Source organism: Canis aureus, chromosome 22 (genome assembly GCF_053574225.1).
Source record: "Canis aureus isolate CA01 chromosome 22, VMU_Caureus_v.1.0, whole genome shotgun sequence".
NCBI lineage: Eukaryota > Metazoa > Chordata > Mammalia > Carnivora > Canidae > Canis > Canis aureus.
The window spans coordinates 50906385-50930686 of record NC_135632.1 but is presented as its reverse complement, the minus strand read 5'-3'; the positions used below and the strand labels follow the sequence as shown (position 1 = coordinate 50930686).

Here is a 24302-nt window from a genome sequence, read left to right as displayed (position 1 = left end):
CTGCGTGAGGAGGTCCCCGCGGCCCGGAAGACGCGGGCGGAGCCGTGAAGTCACCTGACCCTCCGGCGCTGCGGGGGGACTCCCGCGAGATGTCTTACTATTGGAGCGTCGGACAGTAGCAGATGTCGCGAGACTCCGGGATCCAAGTCCGTCCGGGGCGACCGAGTAGTCTCCGTCTGTGGGCGAGTAGTTGGTCACCTTAGCGGTGTGAGGGTGGACGGTGGTTAGTAGCGCGGCCTCCCTTGCCATGCTCTTTCTGCTTAGGTCTCTTTTCCTGGCGTGAGGAGAGTGCTTGGGCGAGGTTTTCTGTGTGCTCTGGCGCCTGGGAAGGAGGCTGAGAACCAGCTGGCTGCTCGGTCAGGCTGTGGGGGCGCGGGGCGGGGGGCGGGGGGCGGGGGCCGCTGAGGGCCGCCCCCAGCCGGGCGTGAGTGTGCGTGTCCGGGGCCCTGCGTCCCGTCAGCAGCAGGGACGCCAGTGCAGTGCGGAGGGGCGATACTCACCTACGGCTTTGAGCTGCTGCCCTACAGCCGGAGCTCTCACCACTAGCCTGCATTCCTGAAGACCCGTGTTTCACGGCTGTGCCTGCAAAAACCGAGGGCTTTGTAGGATCTGCTGATGTGTTGTCCACTTAGATTGCTCTTCCTGAAGGTTTGGATTTCCAGGTTTTAGGATACCTCACAAATGGGTGGTTTTCAAGTATAGCAAGGGGCTGGAGGACCTAATCTGTTAATCTCCAGAATGGCAGTAACACCTGCTTTCTAATCTGAGCAGAACAAAAATGTTGAGATTAATCTCTAAGCTTCTAAATTGTCTCTATTGGGTAACTTTACTGAAATGTGGATATGTGGTCATCTTCAGTGACCAGAAATTGTTTATCATATAGGATGGGGCTGCAGGCCAAATCTACCACCAGAATTTGGTTGGCTCTGTGATCAAAGAGTGGTTTACATTTTTACAAGTGATTGGAGGAAGTCATCAGGGAACTATAAATTGAAACACTGGTAAGAAAGGCTAAAATTTAACAGCTCAGGGAATAAGAGATGTTGGCGAGGTTGCAGAGAGAATGTAACCCTCTTCCGTTGTTGATGGGGGTGCAAACTGGTGCAGCCACTCTGGAAAACAGTCTGGAGGATCCTCAAGAAGTTAAAAATAGGGATCCCTGGGTGGCGCAGCGGTTTGGCGCCTGCCTTTGGCCCGGGGCGCGATCCTGGAGACCCGGGATCGAATCCCACGTCGGGCTCCCGGTGCATGGAGCCTGCTTCTCCCTCTGCCTATGTCTCTGCCTCTCTCTCTCTCTCTCTGTGTGACTATCATAAATAAATAAAAATTAAAAAAATTAAAAAAAAAGAAGTTAAAAATAGAGCTACCCTAGGACCCAGCAATTGCACTACTGGGGATTTATTCAAAGAATACAAAGAGAGTGATTTGAAGGAGCACATACACCCCAATGTTTAGACCAGCAAAGCCCTCAGTAGCCAAAATATGGAAGGAGCCCAGCTGTCCATTGAAAGATGAATGGATGAAGATGTGGTATATATGTACAATGGAGTATTACTCAGCCATCAATGGAGTTGCAGTACTGAAACTGCTATTCATTTTATTCTTTAGGTTGATTTTATTTTTTTTTTATTTTATTTTTTTAAAGATTTTATTTATTTATTCATGATAGTCACAGAGAGAGAGAGAGAGGCAGAGACACAGGCAGAGGGAGAAGCAGGCTCCATGCACCGGGAGCCCGACGTGGGATTCGATCCCGGGTCTCCAGGATCGCGCCCTGGGCCAAAGGCAGGCGCCAAACCGCTGCGCCACCCAGGGATCCCTAGGTTGATTTTATTGATAGATTCTTCTGTTAATTTCAATTCTGTATATTTTCTTAATCATTAAAATTGATTATTGAAGGATACATTATATCCTTAACCTGTGTTTTCATTTACTAGACTTTCCTTAATCATTAAAATTGATTATTGAAGGATACATTATATCCTTAACCTGTGTTTTCATTTACTAGACTTTCCTCTTCTTTTGTTACTGTTGGTTGGTTGGATCTTTTTTTTTTGTAGATTTTATTTATTTTATCATGAGAGACACACAGAGAGAGAAAGAGAGAGGTAGAGACACAGGCAGAGGGAGAAGCAGGCCCCATCACAGGGAACCTGATGTGGGACTCAGTTCCGGGACTCCAGGATCACGCCCTGGGCCAAAGGCAGGCACTAAACCGCTGAGCCACCCAGGGATCCCCATGGTTGGTTGGATCTAAGTCAAACATTTATTTGTCTGATTGTGAAAAACAGAATTTGGATTCTCCTACCTCTGTGGTCAAAATCCTGTGCAGAGTAAAATGCTAATGTGTCCCAGAGACCAGCAAGGTTTGTTATTCTTCATTTGGAGGCATTGATAGCCTTGATAACAGAGGAGGTTCCACTGCCTGTGATAAGCTAGGTCCTGCATTTCTGCAGCCTCATTCCCTTCCCTCCCTCAGCCCACCAAGGCTGTCCTGGCCTGTCCTTCAGAGGTCTCCATGTGCTGCACACAACTCCTTCTGGTGAGCAGTTTGTATTAGTTTCTCAAGTACAGTGCCTGTCCTAGGATCCCACATTCTATTCCCCTACTAGGAGGAAGTAGCACCTTTTTTGCAGTTAAAATAACAATAGTTTCTCCTTATCCATGTTCTAAGACCCCCCCAATACCCCATGCCTGAACTGTGGACAGTACTGAACCATATATATACTATGTTTTTTCCTACACATACATATCTATGATAAAGTTTAATTTATAAATCAGGCGCAGTATGAAGTTAACAACAATAATTAATAATAAAACAATAATTATAACAATGTACTATAATAAAAGTTACATGAATGCATGGTCTCTCTCAAGATCTCTTATTGTTTTATACTCACCCTTGTTGTGATGATAGGAGATGATAAAAATAACCATGGGATAAAGTGAAATGACGTGAGTGATGTAGGCATTGTGATGTACAGTTAGGCTACTATTGACCTGACAGTGCATCAGAAGGAGGATCATCTGCTTCCAGACTGTGGTTGACCTTAGGTAAACCAAAGAAAGTGAAAATGGGGATGTTCGCAACTACAGACACAGAGGGTGATCTATGATTCTGTTTCTCTCCCACTGTACCGTCCAACCCTGTAGGGTTCGAGACCTGGGTCAGTTTACTCACCATTGTATCCTCAGAGCACTCTACAAAGAACATAGTAGGTCCTCAATAAGTATATATATTTAACTGAGTGGCAGCTTCATCAGCTCCCCTCAATCCAGACCAGGATCTGACTGGATCCATTTCATCTCTTCACCTTAACTGCTGAGGACAGAGATGACCAAAGTGGAGAGTACATAGGGGGAGGGAGGGGTTAAAAATGGAGTTGGGAAAAGCTAAACTTTCAGAAGCTACAGAGGGGAGAAGAGTCTCAGAGACATATATAAGAACAATGCCCTCCCGTGCCAGACCACTGATTTAGAAGAACTTAGCTCTGAAGCTTTGTATTAAAATTCCAGTATGTGTGGGTGTGTTTATCCATCTTCTTCCCCATCTAGACTGCAAACATGCTGCTAAAAACTCAGTGATGATGTGACCTAAACCCAAACCCGACTTAAAATATTTTATGCTTCTACTCAGTTCATCATGTCTAACTGGCAACTCCCCCCACTTGCCAGCCCTTGAATCTGCAGCCACACGGACTTTCTCTGCACCCCACTACTTCATATTCCTGTCTCCTGCACACAGCTGATACCCACCGCTAGGTATATTCCCTCACTGTAGTCCCTCCTCCAGTTGACTACTTCCCTCTCCTTCAAATCTGAACCTAGACTCCAGCAGTTGTGGGATTTTTTTTTTCCCTGGCTGTTCCTCATAAGCACAGAAACACACCCAGGCTGCAGGTTATGTGGCCCCCTCTTTCCCTGACAGCATTTAGCACCCTGTAATTTATCTACTTGTTTACTTGTTCCATGACTGAAGAGCTCCACCTTTACTGAATCCCCAGGGCTCAGTCTAGGAACTCAAAAAACATTTATTGAGTAAGATGAAAATTTTGAATTAACGTATATAACAAAACTTACCATTTTATTTTTAAGAGTGTAGTTCTGTGGTATTAAGTATATTCACATTGTTCTACGACCATTCCCTCTAACCAACTCTAAAACTTTTTGATCTTTCCTAATTGAAACTCAATAAACAGTAACTTCCCATTCCTTCTTCCACCAGCCCCAGGCAACCATTATTCTACTTTTTGTCTCATGAATTTGACTAGATACCTCATAGAAGTGGAATCATCCAGTATTTGACCTTTTGTCAAATGGTTTATTTGATATTTAATCAATATCATTAAATCATAATCATTAATAATCAAATATCATTAAATATATGGTTTATTTAATATTCTCAAGGTTAATCCATGTTATATTGTAGAATGAATCAAAATTTCCTTTTACAAGCTGAATGTGTATGTATACCACGTTTTATCAATTCATGTATCCATCAGTGGACATTTGGGTTACTTACAACTTTTGTCTGTAGTGAATAATGCTGATATAGACATAGGTGTAAAAATAACTCATTTAGGCCCTGCTTTCAATTTTTTTATGTATATATCCAAAGGTGGCATTGCTGGATCATCTGGTAATTCTGTGTTCAGAATTACTTCACATCAACTGTCCTCTACATCAGCTGCATGAATTCTGTTTTTCACCACCAAAACACAAGATTCCAATTTCTCCACATCCTCACCAACATTTATTTTTTGCCCATTTCCCTATTATTTATTTTTAATTCCTTATTTATTTCTAAAAATTTTATTTATTCATGAAAGACACACAGAGAGAGGCAGAGACATAGGCAGAGAGAGAAGCAGGCTCCATGTAGGGAGCATGATGTGGGGACTCAACCTGGGACTCCAGGATCATACCCTGGGCCGAAGGCAGATGCTCAACTGCTGAGCCACCCAGGCGTCCCTTAATTTCTTATTTAAATTCAATTTTTTTAATTTCAATTTTTTTGAGGTTTTATTTATTTATTTATTTTTATAAAAATTTATTTTTTATTGGTGTTCAATTTGCCAACATACAGAATAACACCCAGTGCTCATCCCCTCAAGTGCCCCCCTCAGTGCCTGTCACCCATTCACCCCCACCCCCCGCCCTCCTCCCCTTCCACCACCCCTAGTTCGTTTCCCAGAGTTAGGAGTCTCTATGTTCTGTCTCCCTTTCTGATATTTCCCACACATTTCTTCTCCCTTCCCTTATATTCCCTTTCACTATTATTTATATTCCCCAAATGAATGAGAACATACACTGTTTATCCTTCTCCGATTGACTTACTTCACTCAGCATAATACCCTCCAGTTCCAGCCATGTCGAAGCAAATGGTGGGTATTTGTCGTTTCTAATGGTTGAGTAATATTCCATTGTATACATAAACCACATCTTTATCCATTCATCTTTCGATGGACACCGAGGCTCCTTCCACAGTTTGGCTATTGTGGGCATTGCTGCTAGAAACATCGGGGTGCAGGTGTCCCGGCATTTCATTGCATCTGTATCTTTGGGGTAAATCCCCAGCAGGCCAATTGCTGGGTCATAGGGCAGGTCTTTTTTTAACTCTTTGAGGAACCTCCACACAGTTTTCCAGAGTGGCTGCACCAGTTCACATTCCCACCAACAGTGGAAGAGGGTTCCCCTTTTCTCCGCATCCTCTCCAACATTTGTGGTTTCCTGCCTTGTTAATGTTCCCCATTCTCACTGGGGTGAGGTGGTATCTCATTGTGGTTTGGATTTGTATTTCCCTGATGGCCAGTGATGCAGAGCATTTTCTCATGTGCGTGTTGGCCATGTCTATGTCTTCCTCTGTGAGATTTCTGTTCATGTCTTTTGCCCATTTCATGATTGGATTGTTTGTTTCTTTGCTGTTGAGTTTAAGAAGTTCTTTATAGATCTTGGAAACTAGCCCTTTATCTGATACATCATTTCCAAATATCTTCTCCCATTCTGTAGGTTGTCTTTGAGTTTTGTTGACTGTATCCTTTGCTGTGCAAAAGCTTTCTTATCTTGATGAAGTCCCAATAGTTCATTTTTGTTTTTGTTTCTTTTGCCTTCGTGGATGTATCTTGCAAGAAGTTACTGTGGCTGAGCAAAAGAAACTCAGCCACAGTAATTTCAATTTTTTAAATTAAATTTGCCAACAAATAGTATAATACCCAATGCTCATCCCATCAAGTGCCCTCCTCAGTGCTCGTCACCCAGCTACCCCATCACCCTACCCACCTCCCCTTCTGCAACCCTTTGTTTCCCAGAGTTAGGAGTCACTCATGGCTGTCTCCCTCTCTAATTCCCCCCCCCCTCAGTTTCCCTCCTTTCACTTCTAATAATCCCTTTCACTATTTCTTATATTCCCTGTGAAACCATATGATCATTGTGCTTCTCTCATGGACTTATTTCACTCAGCATAATACCCTGCAGTTCCATCCACATCAAAGAAAACGGTGGATATTCATCCTTTCTGATGGCTGAGTAATATTCCATCGTATATATAGACCACATCTTTTTTTTTTAAGATTTTATTTATTTATTCATGAGAGACACACAGAGAGAGAGACAGAGACAGAGACACAGAGAGGCAGAGACACAGGCAGAGGGAGAAGCAGGCTCCACGCAGGGAGCCCGACATGGGACGTGATCCCAGTCCTCCAGGATCAGGCCCTGGGCTGAAGGCAGCGCCAAACCGCTGAGCCTCCTGGGCTGCCTGACTACATCTTCTTTATCCATTCATCTGTCAAAGGACAATGTGACTCCTTCCACAGTTTGGCTATTGTGGACATTGCTGCTATGAATATTGGGGTGTAGGTGTTTTCACTACATCAGTATTTTTGGGGTAAATACCCAGTAGTACAATTGCTGGGTTATAAGTTAGCTCTATTTTTAACTTCTTGAGGAACCTCCACAATGTTTTCCAGAGTGGCTGTACCAGTTTGCATTCCCACCAACAGTGCAAGAAGGTTCCCTTTTATCCTCTCCAACATTTGTTGTTTCCTGTCTTGTTAATTTTAGCTGTTTTCACTGGTGTGAGGTGGTATCTCATTGTGGTTTTGATTTGTATTTCCCTGATGGCAAGTGATGTGGAGCATTTTTTCATGTGCTTCTTGGCCATGTGTATGTCTTCTTTGATGAAATTTCTGTTCATGACTTCTGGCCATTGCATGACTGGATTGTTTGTTTCTTGGGTGTTGAGTTTGATAAGTTCTTTATGGATCTTGGATACTAGCCCTTTATCTGATATGTCATTTGCAAATATCTTCTCCCATTCCATAGGCTGTCTTTTAGTTTTGTTGATTGCTTCCTTTTCTGTGCAGAAGCTTTTTATCCTGATGAAGTCCCAATAGTTCATTTTTTCTTTTGTTTCCCTTACCTCCAGTGATGTGTCTAGTAAGAAGTTGCTGTGGCTGAGGTCAAAGAGGTTGCTGTCCGTGTTCTGTAGGATTTTGGTGGTTTCCTGTGCCACTCCATTTTGATTTATTTTTGTGTATCATGTAAGAAAGTGGTCCAGTTTCATTCTTCTGCATGTTTCTGTCCAGTTTTCCCACCAGCATTTGTTGAAGACTGTCTTTTTAAAATTAGGTATTCTTTCATCTTTGTTGAAAATTAGTTGGACATATAGTTGTGGGTCCATTTCTGAGTCTTCTACTCTATTCCATTGATCTATGTGTGTCTGTTTTTGTGCCAGTACCATACTGTCTTCATGACTACAGCTTTGTACTATAGCTGGATGTCTGGAATTGTTATATCACCAGCTTTGGTTTTCTTTTCAACTTGCTTTGGCTATTCAGGATGTTTTGTGGCTCCATATAAATTTTAGGATTGTTTGTTATAGCTCTGTGAAAAATTCTGGTCATAGTTTTACAGGGATTGTGTTAAATGTGTAGATTACTTAGGGTAATATAGACATTTTAACAATGTTTCTTCTTTCCATCCATGAGCATGGGATGCTTTCTCATTTCTTTGTGTCCTCTTCAATTTCTTGCATGAGTGTTCTTTTTTTTTATTTTTTTATTTATTTATGAGAGACACAGAGAGAGAGACCGAAGGAGAGGGAGAAGTAGGTTCCCTGCAGGGAACCCGATGTGGTACCTGATGCCAGGACCCTGGGATCACAACCTGAGCCGAAGGCAGATGCTCAACCACTGAGCCACCCAGGTGTCATGCTTCCACCAGTGTTCTATAGTTTTTCAGATTCCAGATCTTTTACTTCTTTTGTTATGTTTATTCTTGGTATCTTATGTTTTTTGGTGCAGTTGTAAAAGGGATCAATTCCTTGATTTCTTTTTCTGCTGTTTTGTTTTTGGTGTATAGAAATAACAGATTTCTGTACATTGATTTTATATCCTGTGACTTTGCTGAATTCCTGTATAAATGCTAGCAAGTTTTTGGTTTTCTGGCATAGGGTATCATGAAGTATGTGAAGAATGAATGTTTGACTTCTTTCTTGCTGACTTGAGTGCTTTTACTTTTTTTGTTGTCTGATTGCTGGAAGCTAATACTTCCAGTACTATGTTAAATAGTAATGACAAGAGTGGACATCCCTGTCTCAATTCTGACCATAAAGAGAAGCTCTTATTTTTTTCCCCATTGAGGCTGATATTAGTTGTAAGTCTTTCATATATAGCTTTTATGATGTTGAGGTATGTTCCATCTATCCCTACTCTGTTGAGGGTTTTTATTAAGAATGGATGCTGTAAAAAAAAAAAAAAAAAAAAAAGAATGGATGCTGTACTCTGCCAAACACTTTCTCTCAAACTATTGACAGGATCATATGGTTCTCATCTTTTCTTTAATTAATGTGGTATATCATGTTGATTGATTTGTGGACACTGAACCATTACTGCAGCCCAGAAATTAATCCCACTTGATCATGGTGAGTAATTCTTTTAGTGTACTTTTAGATTCAGTTAGCTAGTATCTTGTTGAGAATTTTTGCATCCATATTCATCAGGGATATTGGCCTGTAGTTCTCTTTAAGTAGATATGTCTAGTTTTGGAATCAGGATAATGCTTGTAATTGTAGAATGAGTTTTGGAGTTTTGCTTCCATTTCTATTTTTTGAAACAGTTTGAGAAGAATAGGTATTAATTCTTCTTTAAATGTTTGGTAAAATACCCCTGGTAAAAAAGCCATCTGGACCTGGACTGTTGTTTGTTGGGAGATTTTTTTTTTTTTATATTACTGATTGACTTTTTTTTTCTGATAATGGGTTCAAATTTTCTCTCTCTTCTTGTTTCAGTTTTGACAGTTTCTGTGTTCCTAGGAATTTGTCTGTTTCTTCCAGATTGCCGAGTTTGCTGGCATATAATTTTTCATAATATCCTCTTATCATTGTTTGTATTTCTGTGGTGTTGGCTGTGATCTATTTCATTCATGATTTTATTTATTTGGGTCCTTTCTGTTCTCTTTTTCATAAGTCTGGCTACAGGTTTCTCCATTTTCTTAATTCTTTCAAAGCACCAACCCTTGGTTTCATTGATCTGTTCTACTGTTTCTTTTGTTTCTATATCCTTATTTCTGCTCTAATCTTTATTATTTCCCTTCTTCTGCTTGCCGTAGGCTGTATGTGCTGTTCCTTTCTGGTTCCTTAAGGTGTAAGAGTAGTTTGTGTATTTGAGATTTTTCTGGCTTTTTGATGTAGGCCTGTATTGCAATATACTTCTCTCTTAGGACCACCTTAGTTGCATCCCAAAGTTTTGGGCTGTTGTGTTTTCATTTTCTTTTGCTTCCATGTATTTAAAAACTTTTTTTCCTCTTTAATTTCCTGGGTAACTCATTCATTATTTAGTAGGATGTTCTTTAACCTCCATATATCTGTAGTCCTCCCAAATTATTATTATTATCATTATTATTACTATGCTTGACTTCAAGTTTCATAGCATTGTCTGAAAATATGCAGAGAATGATCTCAAGTTTTTGTATTTATTGAGGACTGGTCAGTGACCCAGTATGTGATCTATTCTGGAAAATGTTCCATGTGCAATTGAAACAAATGTGTATTCTAGTGCTTTAGAATGAAATTCCCTGAATATATCTGTGAAGTCCATCTGGTCCAGTATGTCATTCGAAACCATTGTTTTCTTGATCTTCTGCTTAGATGATCTATCCATTGCTGTGGGTGGGGTGCTAAGGACCCTACTATTATTGTGTTACTATCAGTTGAGTTTTTTTATGCTTGTTATTAATTGATTTACACATTTGAGTGCTCCAAGGTGAGAGCATAAATATTTACAATCGTTAGATCTTCTTGATGTATAGACTCTTAATTATGATTTAATGCCCTTCATCTCTTGTTACTGTCTTTGGATTAAAAACTACTTTATCTGATAGATATATGGATAGTCTGACATTCTTTTGGCATCCGTTAACATATAGATAGTGCTCTACCTTATCATTTTCAATCTGCAGATGTCTTTAGATCAAATTAGTCTCTTGTAGGCAGTATATAGATGAATCTTTTTTTTGTATCCATTCTGATACTGCATGTTTTCAATTAGAGCATTTAATCTATTTACATTCAGAGTGATTATTTATAGATATGAATTTAATGCCATTGTGTTATCTGTAAAATTGGTGTTTGTGAGTTTTGTTCTCTGCTCCTTTCTAGTCTTTGCTGATTTTGATCTTTTATATGTCCTCACTCAAAGAGTCCCCTTTAATATTTCTTTCAGGGCTTTTTTCATGGTCATGAACTCCTTTAGGTTATGTTTGTCTGGGAAACTCTATCTCTTCTATTCTGAATGACAGCTTTGCTGGATAGAGTATGCTTGGATGCAGATTTTCCCCATTGAGCATGTATCCTGCCATTCTCTTCTGGCCTCCCAAGTTTCTGTAGACAGATCTGCTGTGAACCTGATCTGTTTTTCCCTTGTATGTTAAGGATTCCCCCTCCCCCGCCCCTCTTGTTGCTTTCTGGGTTCTTTCCTTGTATGTGTATCTTATGAATTTGACTATGATAGGTCTTGGTGATGGCTGGCTTTTGTGGAATTAAATGGCAAGTATCTATGCTTCTTGGGTTTCATTGTCTGTGTCTTTCTCCAGATTAGGGAAATTTTCAGCTATAATTTGCTCAAAGAAACCTGCTCCTTTTTCTTTCTCTTTTTCGGAGATTCCTGTGTTACAAATAGTATTATGCTTTAAGGAGTTGCTCAGTTCCTTAGGTGTACATTTACAATCCAGTATTTTATTTTCCTCTTTTTTTTTCAGCTTCATTGTTTTCCATAATTTTAACTTCTATATCAGTGAGTCATTCCTCTGATTCATCTATCCTCATTGTCTTGGCATCCATTCAGGTTTGAGTTAGTTATAGCATTTACATTTTGGCCTGACTAGTTTTTTAGTTCTTTTATCTCTGCAATAAGGGATTCTCTAGTGTTTTCTTTGTTTTTCTCAAGCCCAGCTAGTATCCTTATAATTAATTGTTTTAAAATCTAGTTTAGATATATTACTTATAACTGTATTGATTAAATCCCTAGCCATTACTTCTTCCTGTTCTGTTTTTTGGGGTGAATTCCTCTAAATTACCATTTTGTCTGGGTTATTGTGTTTTGGTTTTTTTTGTTTGTTTGTTTTTGATGGTAAAGCCTGTTTTATTCCTGCTCCTGAGAGTAATGGCTGTATTGAGACTTGTCAAAGGGAAAAAAGGAAGCTAGAGCCTAGGCATATTTTGGTGTGCTTGTCAAAACAAGCTAGATCATAAATAAATAAATAAATAAATAAATAAATAAATAAATAAATAAATAAAATATAGTAAGCTTGATCCTACTTCCTCTAGAGATGAAGCTTTGCAGCACTCTATAATCAGTAGACTTGGTGAGTGTGAGAAATTTGTACTGGTCTTCTGGGGGTGAGGCCTTCTTGCTGATTCTCAGGTGAACTATCCCTATTGTAGAAGCATCTGCAGGGGCCGAGGGGGCAGGGCTTGGTGTATGCTGCTTAGGCCAGCACTGGGTGGTGCTATATTTCATACTGAAGTCAGTGAGTGCTGATATATTGGGGGTGGACTTGGGGAAGAGGTGTAGAAATGGTGTGCCAGGCTCTCTGGTCCTCAGAGCAGGAAGTTGTTTTGAAGAATGTTCTATGTGCACATTAAAAGAATGCATATTGTGCTGTTTTAAGATGGAATGTTCTGTATATATGTGTCAGGTCCATCTGGTCTGCTGTGTTATAGAAAGCCACTGTTTCCTTGTTGATTTTCTGTCTGGATATTCTATCTATGGATATATGTGGGGTGTTAAATTTCTCCACTATGATTGTGTTACTATTATTGTCTTCCATTATGTCTGTTAATGGCTGCTTTATGTATTTAGGTGTTCTCAGGTTGGGTGCATAAACATGTACAATTGTTATAAACTTTAATTGGACTGCTCACTTTATCATTATGTAATGTCCTTTTTGTCCCTTGTTGCACATCACCTTTGTGCTATTTTATTCAATATAAGTATTTCTATCCTAGCTTTCTTTTCAACTCCACTTGTATGGTAAAGGTTTTTCCGTCCATTCACTTTCAATCTGCATGCGTCTTTAGGTCTGAAATGAGTCTCTTATAGGGAGCATAGAGCTGGGTCTTGATTTTTATCCATTCAGTAACCCCGTGTCTTTTGATTGGAGCATTTTATTCATTTACTTTTAAGGCAATTATTGACACATATGTACTTATTGTCATTTTGTTACTTGTGTTACAGTTGTTTTTGTAGTTCTTCTCTGTTCCTTTAGTCTCTTGCTCTTTTCACTTATGGTTTGATGGAATTCCTTACTGCTATACTTTGATTCCTTTTCTTTATTTTCTGTGTCCATTATAGGTATTTGATTTGTGGTTACCTGTAAGTTCATACATAACATCTGTCTGTATATGTACAGCTGTCTATACTGTTAATAGTCACTTAAGATTGAATTCATTCCAGAAGCACTACATTTTTATTCTCCCTCCTACATTTTCTGTATATTATGTCCTACTTTACAGCCTTTTATTTTGTGTATCCACTGACTGATTTTTGTAGATATAACTGATTGTTACTGCTTTTGTGCTTTAACTGGTCCATACTGGTTGTATAAGTGATTGATCTACTACTTTTATTATATATTTGCATTGACTTGTGAAATGTTTTTCCCTTTCATCAATTTCTTCCTCCTAATATGGTATTTTCTTTTAACTTCAACAATTTCCTTTGACATTTCTTACCAGGCTGGTTTAGTGGTGATGAATGCCTTTAACTTCTGTTCATCTGGGATATTCTGTATTTCTCCTATTCTGAATAGTAACCTTGCAGGATAGAGTATTCTTGGTTACAGTATCTTAAATATATCCTACTACTTTCTTTTGGCCTGAAGAATTTCTTTTTTTCTTTTTTTTTAAAAAAAGATTTTATTTATTTATTCATGAGAGACACACACGGAGAGAGAGGAAGAGACACAGGCAGAGGGAGAAGCAGGCTCCATGCAGGGAGACAGATGTGGGACTCAATCCCGGGTCTCCAGGATCAGGCCCCTGGCTGAAGGAGGCGCTAAACCGCTAAGCCACCCGGGCTGGGCTGCCCCTGGCCTGAAGAATTTCTGCTGAAAACTCATCTGATAACCTTATGGCTTTGCCCTTGTGTATATCTGTTTCCTTTTTCCTTGGTGCTTTCAAAATACTCTCTTTATCTTGATGAAGTCCCAATAGTTCATTTTTGCTTTTGTTTCTTTTGCCTTCGTGGATGTATCTTGCAAGAAGTTACTGAGGCCGAGTTCAAAAAGGGTGTTGCCTGTGTTCTCCTCTAGGATTTTGATGGAATCTTGTCTCACATTTAGATCTTTCATCCATTTTGAGTTTATCTTTGTGTATGGTGCAAGAGAGTGGTCTAGTTTCATTCTGCTGCATGTGGATGTCCAATTTTCCCAGCACCATTTATTGAAAAGACTGTCTTTCTTCCAGTGGATCGTCTTTCCTCCTTTATCAAATATTAATTGACCATAAAATTGAGGGTCCACTTCTGGATTCTCTACTCTGTTCCATTGATCTATGTGTCTGTTTTTGTGCCAGTACCATACTGTCTTGATGATCACAGCTTTGTAATATGGCTTGCCTTTCAGAATTGTGAGGCCACAATCTTTGTTTTCTTTTTCAACTTTCCTTTGGCTATTTGAGGTCTTCTGGTTCCATACAAGTTTTAGGATTATTTGTTCCAGCTCTGGGAAAAATATTAATGTCTTTCAGCCTTCTTATTGGAGTACCTTCTCATTGCCTCCTAGGTTAACCCCAGGAGATATTACTACAATGAAAGCTTCAGCAAGTTGTCCTTCTGGCCTCCTTCATCTCCATCTGGGACAGTGCTCCCAGACTACTAGGTGTCCCCAATTCAAGCTTGCCTGGAGGACATTCACCTAAGCCTACTGTGTGCCAGGCCTGTTCAAGACACCAGGGCACAACAGGGGTGAAGCAGCAGGGAGGTCCTCATTCTCATATGGCTGACAGAATAGTAAAAATTAAGTTAAACATACACAAAGTCAGGTATTGATATGTACCATGAAGAACAATAAAGTCAGGAAGGAAGTGTGAGCAAATTGCTGAATGCATTTAGGGAGCAGACAAGTACAGTGGAAAGATATTTCAGTCTGGAAGAACAAGTGCAAAGGCCCTGAAGCCAAGGTACATGTTGATAGTCTTATTTTATGGTTTGGATTCTTAGCTTTGCCTGGAGTCATATTTTGCTTTTATGCGTAATGCTAGGTTTCACTTCTGAGGTAATTAAGCTGAACCTGGTCATCAATTTGTTGATTTCAGGAAATTCTACAAGAGTAATTCAAAGTAGAAACAGAAGTGATTTGGGACTAGTCAGCACATGTTTATTGAAGGGCCTCCCTGGTCTCAGCATTGTTAGGAATGAGGAGGCTGTGAATGAACATGATGGGTCTCCATCTTGATGATTCCTGTCAATGAACTTCTTCCACATCCTCAGTCCCCTTCCAGTCTCAGGTGGGTTATGACCTCTGACCTTGATGGTCTTGGTTCCCTGTGTTCATCTCCTTCCAGTCTTCTCTGTCTCTGTTTATCCCAAACTTCTCAAAGTCTGGGTCCCACACTGACCTACTCCCTTGCATCATCTCTTGCTGAAGTCCCTCTCTTTGAGGGAATCCCCTAATAGCCCCACCATCATGCCCTGAGAAAGCCTCTTCTACATATCCTCCAATGTATCCCCTGCCATGATTCCACTTCTGAAGGACCCCCTGTCATTCTCTCCTTCCCTGCCCCCGCCACCAGGCTGTGCCTCAACCTACCCCCGAAGGCCCCTTGAGGGTTGCACAGTTACACATGGGGACACTGAGGGCACACAGGCATTGTTGATGAAAATGACAAGCAGTACCCCAGAGCAGAAGACAAGCAATTGCTCCCTGAGCAGCTGGAACTCATGCTGTTGTGGCTATAAGATGCCAGTAAAGAAGGTGAGACCAACATTGGGCTGCAGTCCCTTCCCACCTGTCCCTCATGTGCCCCTGTCTTCATGCCTCAGCCTGAGTGTACTGTTCCTCTTCCTTATGTGTTAGAGATACAACCATTCATTCACTTACTTGCTCATTCATTTGTCTTGTATTTGGCTACTGTTGAGTGCCAGGCTTTGGGTAGATGGTCACTCATTCTGGAAGTTCTAGGTTAGATGTCACCCCTTCCTTGAAGTACTTCTCGAACCCCATACTTTCTCCCTGCACCCTCACATCTGTGAGCTCCAAGTGTTGTGTTCACACTTTAATGACCTCTCCAGCCTGTGAACTCTGTGAAGACCCTTGGCCATTGCAGAAAGGGGCTCAGAACAATGCAAAGATGGTTTAATGATGAATAAGTGAAATGATTAAACACAGGCAGGTCAAGTTCACCAAAGATAGGATTCTTCTCCCACCCTCCCTCTCTTCCTCCAAGATCAGGTGCCCCAGGGTTCTGTTCTAATCCTCGCCTCTCTGGAAACTTTAATCTTTGTTTACACTTTGAAGACAGCTTAGGCCTGTATCCTTCAGTAGTATGAAACCTAATTTCCACTTGAAGGGCAGCCATTCCTCTGTTGTGTCTGAGGCAACACAAGACAACATGGAAGCTCAGTTTATTGGCAGGGAGATATCTCAGTGGCTGGGCCATGGGGCAGCAGGAAGTGGGGAAACAGGACCAGTTGGACGCTGAGCTCACCACCTCCTTTCTCCTGACCACATCCTTTTATATTTAACCAAGTAGACTGTAACTATCTGAGGATCAACCTGTCTCCTAGATAGGAGATCTATTCTTCAGGGACAGCTTTAAGAGCCACCACACCTAAGGTTTCGACTCTGTGTGTGAATTAGGACAAATCACTGGTGCCTTTGGAACTCCTGTTCCTAACCCTAAGTGAATCAGGCAGTGATGCTCTGCTAGAGCGGCTGCTGGAGGTGGAGCTTGAGCAGGTGCCTGGCACTGGTCACTATAAGACATTGCAGTTGCTGTGATACCCTGTTACTGCTGTCCCTGAGATCCCGCCTACTCCATAGCCATGTGTGTTGAATGCCTGGGTGGAGAGATGCCAGAGTGAGTAAGAGAAGGGCAGGTGCTTCCAGGGTAACATTGAAATACAAGGGACTTGACTTTCCTCCCTCGTGACATCCAGCTGTACCAGATCTGATGCCACTGGCCACACACTCTGAGCTTGCACAATCTCCTGGGAACTCTGTGGACAGTTTATTGGCTTGGACCACAGAATGATGGAGGTTATGTCAATAGCAGCTTAGCAACAGAGGTCAGGAGACCCCAGGGCTTTTCAAAACACGTTGGTGATTGGAGCCTGACATGGCATAGCTACACAGCATTGACTGTTGGGGTGCCCAGCCTTGGATGGGTCATCCCATCCTGAAGGCACCCAATTGCTTCTGATCTCTCAAGCTAAGTAGGCTGGACATGGTTGGTCCTCGGTTCAGAGTAGACTAGGAATATCAGTTGCTATGGGCTTTAGCAGTCTGTTTCTTCTCTCATCCCTTTCTCCACATGCCATTGCCACAACACTTCCCCTACTCCCCAGCCATCAGGGCGTCTGTCCATTGCTGGAGCCCTGGTAGGGGTGGGTGGCTTCAGGAGTTCTGAAAAAGTACACATGGCTGACTGGTGCCTTCTGGGTTTGCTGAGAGTTGAAGGTTGCTAGGGCAAGTTAGACTTGGCTGGAAGGCAGTGCTCAATGCCATGGAAATGTATCATGAAAAGGTTGTGAGGGCAAATTTTATAGATTTGTAGAAAATAAATTATGATGTGAAGTGTAAAAAGCCAAACCTAAATGTCCACGAATCATAAAATTCTTTTTTCTTGAAATATACTAAATAGGCAACTCCATAGAGACACAAAGCACACTGGTCATCACCAAGGAATGGGGAGAGTGAAATGGAAAGTGACTACTAAAGGGGTTAGTGGGTTTCTTTCTGAGGTGAAGTGTTCTGGATTGGGGACAGATGATGCCTGCACAACTTTCTGAAGACATAAATCACTGAATTGTATCCTTTTCAAAGGGTGAATTTTATGGTATGTGAATTATATCTTAGCTGTAAACACTGTGGTTAATCAGTAAAAAATCTCTTTAGAGCTTTAACAGGAGCAAGGCTTTTTATCCTGAGTAATTTTTGCTTCCCATTCTACTAACCTCTGTAGACTTCAACAAAGACCTCCAAATGAGAAAGAGCACTGTGTATTCAGAGACAACTGTATGCAGCAAGTGAGTCCGCTATCATATCTGCTTTGGCAGACTCAGAGACAGGAGGAGGAGCAGGAAAGCTTTGTGGTACAAGAAAAGGAAAGCATGCCTTCATCCCAGGTAGTGCTGTGCTATGAGGAAGCTGGAGATGGGTTGACTATAAGCATCCTAGCTGATTGCTTAGGGGAACATATTTGACTTTCCCCGTTTGGTTCTTAGTTGAAAGAAGGATTAAAAATGAGGAAGTTATCAGGCATTGACCAAGTCCTGAGAGGTTGGGATCTGGATTTCTGGGCTGGTTGCTTCAGATTTTGTGTGAGAGCATATGTGTGGGCTGCAGGGAGAAGATCCTTGGCCTTCAGAGGATTCAAACTCTGCATACCCAAACCTCTACTTCATCATCTTTAATCAGTCAAACTCTGTGGAATGAAAAACTTGATTCATATTTCTGTCATTGACTGCAAACAATATTACCATTAAAATAATGAAGAGTAAGTATAACAATGGTAATTTGTATTGCCACAAACAAACCTCAGGAATTTCTACCTTCCTAATGTCTATCATATACTGGACTTCAGTGACAGGCAAACAATTGTTAAATCATTCTATTTTCTATTCAACCCCATGACCATCTGGTGGACCTTCTGGGAATAGGCAACAGGTGACAGCCAGCTGTTGAGAATGTCACTAGTTAGGATCCCAGGACACCACCAGGATGACATCACTCATGCAGATGGCCTCCCTAAGTAGCCCTCTAGCAGCAATCCCAGATATGCTCTCATGAACATTTCTCAGTGAGGTCCAGAGGAAACTATAAACAGCTGACAGGTAACCCATCACTTCTTGTGAAAATGGCACTCAGATGGCTCTCAGACCCAAGGTGATGAGAGTGGAACACCAGGTGACTGGACCAAGGACTTCAAACCCTCATTGATGGTAATACAGGGAAGCTTCTCACATCAGCCATTTGGAGAGGGTCCCCAGCTACTTAGTGGGGACTTTTAATAATTGTGACATTCTAATGAGTATATATGGGAGGATCCACTTGTATTTGGGAGGCCTCCTGGTGCCCTCCATGCACATCCATGAGAGATCCCCACTACCAAGCAAGGTTTGGAAAAATTAGAAAAGGAAAAACCACCACTGGGGTGCACAATGAAGTGCAGAGGACACGAACACTGTCTCCTCTTTGCGCCCAGCACTCCCACTAGGTCCCTATGGGCAAAGGGGCACTGGAGCACACCAGTTGATCTTTTCTTGTCACTTCAGTGACTCTGGAGCACAGTGCTGGCCTGTACCCTTCTCCAGAGCCACTCCTGGGGAAGTGGATGGTGTGCCAACACTCTGGCACCCCAGCAATGATCCTGGTAGTGCACAGGGCTCCTGGAGTACTGTTTCCCTTTCTGCACTGAAATCCCATCTATTGCCCATTTCCCTGGAGTTCTGGAGGAAGAAGATATATAAGTGTCCACCAGATATCCCTGACACCTGAACAGTCATCAGCTGAAAAGACATGGATCATTTCTGCTTGAGCCTTGGATCTCCAACCTGGGCCCATGAGAGGTGTTTTGCATCCAGTGTGGCCATGGGTGCCTCTGCTATGAGCCTCTTGGCCTGCAGGGCAGATCCTGGCAGAAGGAAACAGACTTGGAACAGTTTATCAGCAGGGCCTAGGAACTATCATTTACTGGAGTGATGGCTATTGAGAAGGGTAGAGCCTCCTCACAGAATTCTCATGGCTACAGGGTTTGCTTCCAAGCTCCGGAGGAATATGAAAATTTTCCTGGTGCTGTGGAGAGGACAGCCCTTCACAGTGTTCTCACAGTAAGAGTAATAGTTCCCAGGCTCCCAGTGGCCTTGTGAAATATGTAGGGGTGTGGGCAGGCATGGACTGTAAATTTGGAACCATGAATCATATTTAGTCCATAATTCCAGCCTGCACATCTCTCTTACATTCTTAAAAACCTCCTAGAAGGGCAGCCCCGGTAGCGCAGCAGTTTAGCTCCACCTGCAGCCTGGGGTGTGATCCTGGAGACTCGGGATCGAGTCCCACGTCAGGCTTCCTGTATGGAGCCTGCTTCTCCCTCTGCCTGTGTCTCTGCCCCTCTCTCTCTGTCTCTATGAATAAATAAAATCTTAAAAAAAGAAATAAAAATAAAAACTTCCTAGAAGCCACAAAGGAAAGATCAATAAGCTTGACCACATAGAGTGTAAGCAAGTTGATCTTTACATGTCCAACAAGAAAAGTCAATAGCAATAACTAATGTGGGATCATTTGCAAATACATATACAATAAAAACAGTAATATCAGCATCACATATTATAATAATAGAACATGCATTTTTTATTTGAATTCAATTAATTAACATATAATGCATTATTAGTTTCAGAGGTAAAGTTCAGTGACTCATCACTTGTATATAACACCCAGTTCTTGTTACATCACGTGTCCTTCTTCCTGCCTATCACCCAGTTACCCCATCCCTCCACATCTCCTCTCCAGCCGCCCTCAGTTTGTTTCCCCTAGTTAAGAGACTCTCATGGTTCGTCTCCCTCTCTGATGGCATCTTGTTTTATTTTTCCCTCTCTTCCTCTATGTTCCTCTGGTTTGTTTCTTCATTTCCACATGAGTGAAATTATATGGTAATTGTCTTTCTCTGACGGACTTATTTTGCTTAGCACAATATCCTCTAGTTCCATCCATATTATTGCTAATGGCAAGATTTCATTTTTCATGGCTGAGTAATATTCCATTATAAATACATACCACATCTTCTTTATCCATTCATCTGTCAATGGACATCTGGGCTCTTTCCATAGTCTGGCTATTGTGGAAATTGCTGCTATAAACATTGGGGTGCAGGGGCCCCTTCAGACACCACATTTGTATGTTTAGGATATATACTTAATACTGCAATTTCTGGGTCCTAAGGAAGCTCTATTTTTAACTTTTTGAGGGACCTCCATACTGTTTTCCAGAGTGTCTGTACCAGCTTGCATTCCCACCAGCAGTGTAGTAGGATTCCCCTTTCTCCTCATCCTAGTCAACATTTTTTGCTGACTTGTTCATTTTAACCATTCTGATTGGTGTGAGATGGTATCTCATTGTGGTTTTGATTTGTATTTCCCTGAGCTGAGGAAATGTCTGTTCATGTCTTCTGCCCATTTTTTGACCGGATTATTTGTTCTTTGGGTGTTGAGTTTGAAATATTCTTTATAGATTTTGGATACTAACCCTTTATCAAAACAGAACATTTGTAAAAAAAAAAAAAAAAAAAGTCATGAAGAGGGACCAGGTAAGTAAATTCTAGCATATCAACACAACGCAGTGCTATCCATTTGTGTTGTGGTTTGTTTATATTATTATAAGATACATTTATAGCTTCTTTTTTTAAAAAAGATTTTAAAAATCTATTTATGACAGACACACAGAGAGAGGCAGGCTCCATGCAGGGAGCCTGATGTGGGACTCAATCCCGGGACTCCAGAATCATGCCTTGAGCCAAAGGCAGATACTCAACCACTGAGTCACATTTATAGATTTATAGATTCTGACAGAGAAAGATGTTGATAATAAACTTTTAAAGGAAAACAGCAAGTGGCAGAAATCCAAGATGTAAAAAGAAAAGAAAAGTACATGGAAGTTTTTAAACTTATGCAGAAAGGCAAGGAATTGGAATAGCTCAAACAATTGTGAAAAACAAGAATAAAGTCTTCCCTGTATCCTGGTGTCAGTAGCCACAAAGGAGATTATCTTCAGAGACATTTATGAGCCACACCTCCTGCTTTCTGCTGCCTCCTGCTATATTCTCCTGGCAGGTAGCTGGCATGCCAGCCCCTCTCTGCTCCTCTGAGACCCTAGCCAAACTGGGAGCCAGTAGGACCCTGACTTTATAGGCCAAGCTTCCTGTGTCCTCAGCCTTTCACCTCATAGCCTTTCCCCCTAGCAATTCACTTACCTGCCCCAATCCTTCCAGCCTGGGGCTGCTTTTCCAGACCTACCCCAGTGCAGTCCTTCACCCCAAGAACTTTGGGCTGTGTTCCCAAAGAAAGTTGAATCCTTTGTAGAACAGGGAGGAAGCAAGAGTCAATGACTCATTGCACCTGGACCCACTGTACACACTTTGTGGCCATTCAACTACTAAAAACACAAGACTGACAGGCATCTCTAGTTTGCATGGTCGTTACCATTACTCTCTGGAAACATCGGGGCACAATCACAACTCTAGGGGTGCCAGGAAGAGAGGGGAAAGATACACATACACACACCCATCCTGGAGGCTAATTGGTACTCTTGCCAGGACAGGCAGGGGTGAGAGAAGAAAAGAGACCCTTGATGCCACTTGTTGGGTCCCAGCTGGATCAGACAGATTTTGGCTGTCTTACTGGTGTGACTTTGGGGAGCTGGAGCCTGTAGCTTCATCGCCTGTCATTTTCTGACCAACACCCTGCATCCTGTTCTGTCTGCCCTACTCCTCCTTAGCATGGAGTTCCAAATTAAGAAAATGATACTCTGCGTACATGGTGTTTGATTTTCAAAATTAAATAAAAGTGAAGAACACAGTGGGAGATTGAGGTGTTGTGAATAAGTTTGGTAAGGGGATATTGCTTATCCTTTTTGAAGCTATCAAGATGTTCAAGTATAGAGTATATAAAAACATTTGAATGTTTAACATTAGGGAAAATAAATGACTCCTCATTGCTCTCTCTTGCTCAGTCCCACAGTCCTCCCAGCGCCATAACCTGGACTCACCTGATGAAACACCTACCTTTGCACTGGTCTAGATACTTCTCTCACTTATCTCTGCCTTTTCTTTTCACCACATGCCTAAGGCCCCTGCACTCCCTAAATGATACGAAGGACTTGTTTGTCCCCTGAACCTAAGGACTGGAGAAACAAAAGAAATAAAAGAGAAGAGAAAAGAGAAGAGAAGAGAACCTTTCCCATTTGTTCTGTGAAGTCACTCTACTCATGGAAGCTGGAACAGTGAGTGTAAATGTTGGCAGGAGATTCTTTCCACAGCAGACCTGACCACAGCAGACCAGCAGACCTGACCTAACATGGTGAATATAACTAGCATCAGTATTTCCTGAGTGCACTTTTAACACCCAAGCCAAAATGAGAAACCTGGCTATTTGGCCAAGATGGCTCAGTTCAGCAACGAAGTCAAGTCCCTACTTACCTGTTATTTCATTGTCAGGAACTCAGCCACCACCTGTCCTATGTATTCTCATCCAGGAACAGTTTGAAAACCGGGTTGATAAAACTGGGGAAAGGGAAAGAAGCCACGAGAATCCAGAAGTTGGAAGCATCACTGGACACACCAGGCAGGAATCCCCCACCAATCACCTGGGGATGATGCTCTCTCGGCCCAACCCACAGGGGTGCACTGACAGGGTGAGCCCCCAAGTCTCCTGGGGTCCAAAGGAAGGGAGCAATGGTTGCTCTGCACTTTAAGGAGATATTATCCTGATCTCATAGATGACAATATGAAAATCATGCAGTTTTATACTTGAAGTAGACTTTCTGCTCACAGTTATTATTTCATTAGTTTTAATTTTCAGGATGAAACATAAAGTCCGAGGAAACCCTCAGCATAATCACTTGGGGACTCATGTTTCCACAGCAAAGACACCAGTCCTGAACTTCTTTCAGAATTCTTGGGTAACTGCACCAGCATTTGTTCTCCAGCATGCATGTCAGCACTTTAGAGCTCGAAACCTCCCTGCTGTGCCCTGTTCCCACTCTCTGCATGCACCTGCCATCTGTTAGCATGGCTTCTCTATATGTGGGATTCAAGCAATACCAGAGCTTCTACCCTCGCTCTGCTTTCCATCACCCTGGACATGTGCCAGTCCTCTTTAGATCTATTTAATGGTTAGTGGAACAACCCAAGAACTCATGTCATGCTGGAGGGTCCGTGACTCTCATCACATGAGGCCAGCTATGACAACTCCTTGCACAGGACCGAAGCTGGAGTTCAGACTTTATGAGTCCAATGTTGGTACCACAATCCCCATAGGGTAAATAGAGTCACCAAATACAGACTAAAGTTTAAATTGCAGGGAAACTGGGTGATGTTCACCTAGCCTCCTAGTACAATGGTAGCTGGAGGTCTGTCCTACTAATCCTCATTACCAGAATCATTCTTCACTCCATGATTGATGTGTAGGAAAGTACTTGTATACTGTGAAAAACTACCCAAATCAATGGTCATGATTAACTGCACTGCACAGACAAATACTGATGATGTATTAGGAAGATGATGAATCACATTTCTGTGATCTTGAGATCTGTAAAAGAGAAAACATTTCAGGCATGATAAAGAATCTGCGACTTGGATTTACACGTATGCACTTATTGAATCCTCACATAAGCCTGCTACTCATGGAGTACTTACCATTTAACAAGAGACAAGAGCTAGGGTCAGTAAGCTTTATTTAAAGGACAGTATGAGGTGTCTAGAAAATGACAGAGCTACAACTTAAGTTTAGCTCTGCCTGTCTCTGAACCTCCAACCCCTAGCCATGCTGATCTTTTTTTTTTTTTATAAGAGTGGTTCATTTTTTTAAATTTTA

The 24302-nt window shown here is 41.8% G+C and overlaps 1 long non-coding RNA gene across 1 annotated transcript; it reads left to right on the top strand.

Annotated features, from left to right (window-relative positions):
- Positions 1-80: 80 nt before the first annotated feature.
- Positions 81-24066, top strand: LOC144294218 (uncharacterized). Its single transcript, XR_013361675.1, has 2 exons — positions 81-223; positions 22557-24066. It is a non-coding gene; the product is annotated as an uncharacterized LOC144294218 (long non-coding RNA).
- The last annotated feature ends 236 nt before the right edge of the window (positions 24067-24302 follow it).